Source organism: Montipora capricornis, chromosome 7 (assembly GCF_036669925.1).
Source record: "Montipora capricornis isolate CH-2021 chromosome 7, ASM3666992v2, whole genome shotgun sequence".
Taxonomy (NCBI): Eukaryota; Metazoa; Cnidaria; class Anthozoa; order Scleractinia; family Acroporidae; genus Montipora; species Montipora capricornis.
Window position 1 is genome coordinate 31661034 of NC_090889.1, and position 7642 is coordinate 31668675.

Below are 7642 nucleotides of genomic sequence, written 5' to 3' on the forward strand. Positions count from 1 at the left end.
TTCGAGACAGTTATGCAAACCCGAGACGCAGTCGAGGGTTTGCATAACTGTCTCGAATTCTCCTCGACTGCGTCTCGGGTTTGCATAACTGTCTCGAATTCTCCCAGCTCCCCTTCTATGGCTTTATTCCTCTATTGCTTAAGTGCAGCTGGGAAGTTGAACCAGGGACTACCAGGAACAAATTCATCGATTAGTCATAGCGGGTCTTGAACCCGGGATATCCGAATCTCAAGGCAAGTGCTCTAACAACCAGGAGTGATCAGTATGTAAATTCTTCTCACAATTTCAATAAAATGTCAGTCAGACAGGTATTGAGAATGAAGATTATTATCAACTGAGGGGGAGCGATCCTGATATAAAACCACATTCTTATGACTAGGCAAAAACGAATTCTATGGTGGTAGTTGGGAGAATAAACGGTTTGATCTTGGAAATAAAAAGGTTTAACGATGCAGTATTTCAGTGATTTCTTAAAGTGCCCCTGTGACCAAAAAATCAATTCTTATTCTACTTTGTATTTCAAAACTATGTTAAATGAACACTAAGAGGCGTCACTCTTCCCTGGATCCAACCCCCCGAGGTCCAATCGGTCAGTTTTGAACTTGAGTAATGGCGGACCGTGAAATCCAAAAATCCAAAACTTTCCCACCAAGAAAACGCATGTTGGTCAAATGTTGAAACCCTTTAAACGGGCCTTTACTAGCAAATCTTTTTCTCGGAACAAAGCTGGGGTTTTTAGGACACCAATTTTATGCGCAAATATGGACAAAAATCGAAGCTGTCCAGAAATGCACGCAATTGCAAAACTAACTAATATACCAAAACATTTGTAAAGTAATAACAAAAATAACAAAGATAGCGAAAATACCAATTCAAGCAAGCGAGAGAAGCAAAGCAACAATTCTCCAAGATGGACAAGGGAAGGACTCCCAAAAATATAACAAAAATAACTAAAACAACAAATGAAGCAAAAATGTCAAATCAAGCAAGCGAGAGACCCAACAAAAACAATTCTTAGAGACGGACAAGGGAAAGGGCGGCCCCATAAATGTAACAAAAATAACTAAAATAACAAGTATAGCGAAAATATCAAATCAAGCAAGAGAGAGACGCACAAATGACAATTCTTCAAGACGGACAAGGGAAGGTGCCCCCACGAGGGATGTGCTATACTCCCAAGGGATGTGTATAACTTATATAACGTTAATGAACGTTATTAAAGTGGCACTAGACCCTTCCCAAAAATGGCGGCCAAAAATTCAAATAAGTTAAGATTAAAAACTAATACCTGAAATAGAAAGAGCCCCCTTACTTTAGTGACCCTGCAAAGTTTCGGCATATCAGGTGTAACATCAGCTGAAAAAATGTAAGTTGAAGAATGAAAATTTACAGACGTTTGTGTGATTGGGGGTTTGGCCTATATATACTCCCAGTCAAACAAACGTCTGCAAATTTGTCAAATTTAACTTACATTTTCTCAGCTGATATAACACCTAATACGCTGAAACTATGCAGGGTCACTTACGCAGCGTTCACACGAATGCGCTTTCACGACTTCGAAACCGCGTCAAAATCGATGCGGTTTGGAATTGTTCACACGGAACGGTTTTCGACAAAAAAATTCCGTGATGTTGCCAGAGAGCGCTGCACTACATGCTAAATTCACCATTTTGAATCGAACAATGCAAATGTCGCGCCAAAATAGTAGGCGTATTCAAATCGATACGGTTTCGCCGTTTACACGACAGATGAAACCGTATCGTTTTGAAAACGCGCCACGTTTGGCAGCGTTTTCAATTCGACCCGGTTTCGGTTACAGTCTCGATTGGTGTCGTTTAAAGAAAAGGCGTAACCGCATCGAAAACGCTGCATTAAGTAAAAGTGGTCTTTCCATTTCTGGTATCAGTTTTTCATTCAATTCAATTTTAACTCATTGAAATCCGTTGCTGCCATTTTAGAGAAGAGTCTATTCTTTTTAAGGCCCACATTCGCCCAAAAGTCATTGCGCAGCGTGACTGAATTTCGTGTAACACGAAATTACCTAAATAGCTGACATGTTGTTTCCCGCGTGATTCGCCTGAGCGCATTTAGCCAATCACATCACGTATTTGGACAAGTCGTCATTTCAAAACAAAAGCAAACGACCGCAATAACTTTTGGGCGAAGGTGGGCCTTTAACAATTAGGTAATTCAAATCAAATCAAATTCGAACGTAGCCAAACAATAAGTCCTACTCAAACCCTTGGCTGCACGAACTCTCCGCATAGGCAACTGGATCCTTCGACCATTGACGAGTGAATACAAAAACTGAAAAGATCGGCAAGGCCCGCGGTATCGGGTCCGTTTGCCCAATCCTTCGAACGTTGACAAGGGAACACTAACAAAATTTAAAGATCGGCTCTCGAAAATCTGTCTCCACTCACCTGCGCTAACAGACTGACATCATCATCATCATCATCATCATCATCATCATCACGAATAAAACTTTGTAAGCAAGGACCAGCGTAACAAAACAGAAGCACCAGATCATGATAAAGATATCTTATCACCAACGCAAGTGTTACATAAAACCAAAAACAGCAAGGCTGATTGAACGGTGAAGGATAAATTCTATAAAGCCAGTACTTCGAAAGGCACTGCCTTTCTTCATCAGGGTTTAAAACCCTAGTACGGGCTAGTACAATTTTGTTAGTGTAAAAAAAAATGACTGTGCTTATTCATACCAAATTGCATTCGAAATCACGTGGTTACCTATACAAACTACAACATGACCATTCGATAATTTTGAAAAGAATACCAATTATCCTTCCATACTGTATTCCACGTCCATCTCACAAGTCACGGGAGATCTACATATAATGGTTGTCTACCGCGGTAGAACGTCATTGTAGCATTGTTTTATCAATCTGTGGTTGTATATCTGATACAACATTATCCTGATGTTCTTAAACCCTTGACTCCCAAACCGGCTTGAACCGGCCATACTCAGTATTTTACTCTGTCTTACGCCAGACGATTTTACTCGTCAATGGGGCAGCTGAGCGCTAGGGCATTATTCTCCCGTAATGCCCACGGGCCGATTATGGAGTTTGCAAATTAGTTTTTTCTTTTTTAGAACCGTTCTGCTAGCCATATGATAAAAAAAATTAATAACCTAGACCGTTTGGTCGTTACAGCAAAATCTCAAACCTCGGCTGTCGCCAGGTCAATACGGCAAGGCCTCAGTTTGAGATTTTGCCGTAACGACCTCACTCTTGGTTATTAAGTAGCTAGTTCAATTTTCTACGTTTAGATTTGTAAAACCAAAATATAGTTTGGATATGAACTGTGAATTTCCGTGTTGGATAAAAAGTTAACAATACTTGCCACGAATTTGTAAATGTGATTCAAAATCGCCGCTCATATTGTAAACTTCAGTGTATAGCTCTCCTGGCCACTTGTATCTACATCCTTATTCAATGACGCAATATTATTAGAGAAAAGTTCTTTATGGAGCTGCTGCAGGAATGAAGTCTTTTCAAACCGAAATAACGTTAAATTAAGGCTAAAGGCTAACGTAAAGTCAGAAACAGAAAAATATATGAACAATTTAAGCAATTGTCTCTCAAGTTATCGACACTTCAGGTTATAGACAAATTCAGGAGGCTTCGAATTCAACGGGATTCGAACCCATATCTGCTGCGATGGAGGTACAATGCTCTCTCTACTAACTGAGCTATGACGCCACTCATTCGGGAGCAGGTCAATTTGTTGAGCTCATATGTTCCGGTGAAAGAACTTGATAAATGAATTAAAAGAATATCTTTGAAGTCTATCAGAGACAATTGCTTCAATTGTCCAGGTAACTGCAAGGATGACTTGTCCCTGTTCATCTGTAAGCCGAACAGGGACACGAGAAGAGAAATTTCGTATCTCCAAGCGGCCATGTAATATTCTATTTATTATATAAACACCAATGAAAAACACTAAATCATTTCACGAAAGGCATCAAAAGGCACGTTTTCCACGTGTAACCATAGCAAAAGTCATCTTTTCACGTGTGAAAATAACATGTTATCTTCTTGTGTGAAGATATCATGTTTTCGCTCGAAAGCTCACTTGGTATTTCAATGGTGGTTATAAAATAAAAATATATCTTTACCAAACTAATTGCAAAATTGAAGTTGTGACGAAGTTTATTCCCAATGAACAATGCGTGTATTTTAACTATTTACATAGTATGGAAAGTTTAGTTTTCGATACATACTGATCTTACAAGATTGGCAAAAACTACCTGAAATTCATATATTGTTACGTGCAACGTGCAATAAGCCATTTCCGAGATCATGTCTGCCTCATCTTCAAAGCGAGTCTAAGTGCGAAGTTTTTGTTATGAAAATTAGTTTTCATTCATATGTAAAGTAGAACTAATTACCATTACAAAAACTTTGCACTTAGACTCGCTTTGAAGAGAAGGCAGACTTGAACTCGGAAATGGACTTTTGACCTCTTTAGCTTGTACATTTTGTTTTCCCATTTCAGGCCACGTGATGTTAACCTAGGGAAAAGTTTCTTTCAAATGTCGTGTTATGCACGACCGTGTATATGTACGCATAACTAATGAAAAACAAAAGGAAAGTTCACTTGAGAACATCACGTGGTCTAAAATGGGAAAACAAAACGTACAAGATAAAGAGATCAATTTGTAAAAACAGTATATATCGACTTATTATATGGACGCAAGCGTTTTACCGGGAACTAAAACACTCGCAGAATAAATACGACCACTACATCCAGGAACCGCGAGTGGCGTGTTTTTCGTATGTAACACTAGTGGTCATATTCAGCAACGACGTTGTTCACGATTCCCCCCTTTCATTTCAATCTCTACCATTTATATCTATTTTCCATATAATAAAATATAAAATTTCAAGTTAGCTCGAAGATATGAATTTTATATTCTCGTGTTAAGAACAATAGGGAACTTGAGCAACGAGAACGTCATCTCAAAATATAAATTCGCGTCATTTTAATCGCTTCGTGACTATTTCAACCTTTTTAATATGACAAGGGTGTGGTAGTTCCTCAAAAATGACACTATTTCACATTGTTGTTATGCAGACGACGGCAAAGAAATGGACAAAAGTGAAAAACGCACGTGCAGAGCGTGGAAGGCTATTGTTTTTGCCCACTAAATATGCAAATTTGTGACGGTCTCGTTGCCGTCGCCGTTGCTTAAGCGCCCTAATTTGCCGTTCAAACATAAAATTTATATCCTCTCGCTACCGTGGAATATCCTCTGTTCAGGATTTCAAAAGCAATGCATCGTTTTATTTGTAAGGTTTTGTTTCGTATGGTCAAAGCTTGACCACACTCATCAAGTCATTATCAACGAACAACCAATACATTTGAATGCTGACGGTATTATACAAATGTGTGGTTGTAACGACCAATACATTTGAATGCTGACGGTATTATACAAATGCGTGGTTGTTATGCCACCTAAAATTACATTACATGATCCACGTACACATATGGGAAACTGGTATGAACGCGAGTGCATTTCGTGAGGGCATTTTGATTTATGGGCACGAGTGATGTTCTGAAAGTTCTCAAAATTACAATCTGAGAATTTCGAAAACATCACGAGAAACTATAAATAACGAAATGCAGGAGCAAGTTCATACGGTTTTTCATTTACTATATACTCAACAAAGTTACATTACCGCTGTGTTTCCATAGCAACTTTCGTATTGCTTTCTATTTAAGCAATAAAGTACGTTTTCCATGTTTCCATAGGCTCATCTAAACACGAGGGGCAGTTGGGAGAATTCGAGACAGTTATGGAAACCCGAGACGCAGTCGAGGGTTTGCATATCTGTCGAGAATTCTCCCAACTCCCCCGAGTGTTTAGATGAGGCTATGGAAACACGGAAAAAAACTTCCTCTATTGCTTTTATAAAATATTTCTCAATGATAATTCGACAAATGAAGGAAAACGCTGTTTTTTTTTACTTCTTGATTGATTAGATTTTCTTGCTACACGCTCATATTTCCTGCCAGCCAATCAAAACGCACGTCTGACTACATAACCAACAAAATTCGTGTGATGTCACAACCGTCTTTCCATACTCTCATCTAAACACAGCTATTAACCAATGAGAGTGCGCGTACTATCCTAATTATTTTATAAAACCCATTCATGCATTCGTCATTGACCAATCAAAAACGCGATATTCTGTCCAGTACATAGTAAATAAAGTTATAGTTTCTGAGCACGTATCTATTTCTGTGGGGACAAGAACTTCCTAATTTCTTGGGTCTGTTAAAGATAAAGTATACATCTCATTCATATTGCACAACCCTACTACCGTCCACCTGTAAACATCACTGTCTAGAAATTCATAAGATGAAGTTGCTCGTTTAAATACGAAAAAAGACGTCACGTAATTTCCCACTCAGCTCAACCTACAACCTCTTCGGCGCAGCGCTCCGTGACATCCCAAAAGCGGATGAGACGAAGACTACATGCAATCAAGCACTATAGTCGTCCTTACCAGATTCAATGTACCTCAATCGCAGCTTATATCATCATTCAGTCAAATTTAAACGCTGAAGTCAAATTCGATCCTCCAACTTGATCTTCACTGGTTTCTCGGGACAAGACAGTTACTTTTGTACGCAGTCCAGTTCCTCGCCAATATACTCAACGCGAAACCTCTGGAGTAACTAGAAGGAAATAAGAAAATTACCGTTACGTAATTCTATAATATGCTTGTTTCCTTTCTTCTCAACTTTTTATCACGCAAGCGACGAGAAAAAAGTGAACGGGGAAAAACTAACTCGTACAGCTAACCTTGCAAAGAAACAGGTAGATTTCCAATTCTGCGACCCGCCGACCTGTGAAGACAATATTGACGAGAGGTAATGAGCTAAAATGCTACAAAGTAGACAAGCTAATGCTGTTGGCTGGTAATCAGATATTATAGTGATTAACAAGCAAGTTTGAGGACTGACTCAGCGACAGAGTGACTGCCGATTGACCCGCTAATTGATCAGGAGAGTAACTGAGTGACTGACTGGCGTGGTGATTAACTCACTGACTCACTCACTAATTGTGTTACAAGTAATTGTATGATCTTTTTAGTTAATTAGTTATTCTAGTAGATATCATCACCTTTACTGTAACGAGACCGATACCTCCCTTTGGAGAGTAAGGCGCAATAAAGATTTACTGTTTACTGTTTACTGTTTACTTTTTTACTCAGTCAGTCAGTCAGTCAGTCAGTCCGTCCGTCAGTCCGTCAGTCAGTCCGTCAGTCCGCCCGTCCGTCCGTCCGTCCGTCAGTCAGTCAGTCAGTCAGTCACTCACTCACTCACTCACTCACTCACTCACTGGCATAAATTAACTTCCAATAAAGAGATGTAAGTACTGGTCTACAAGTGTGCAACAGACAACAAATAAACAAACAAATGAAGGCATTCATTTTCTTACCCAAGCACATCCGCACACCGTATTCAAATGGCAGACTAGAAAAAGCGTGATATTCGCCCCTGTTTTCTCTCAACCATCTTTCAGGTTTAAATTCCAAAGGGTCTTTAAAGTACTTTTCGGAACGAGCAGTGCAATACTTTTCCATAAAAATCCAAGTCTATCAAAATA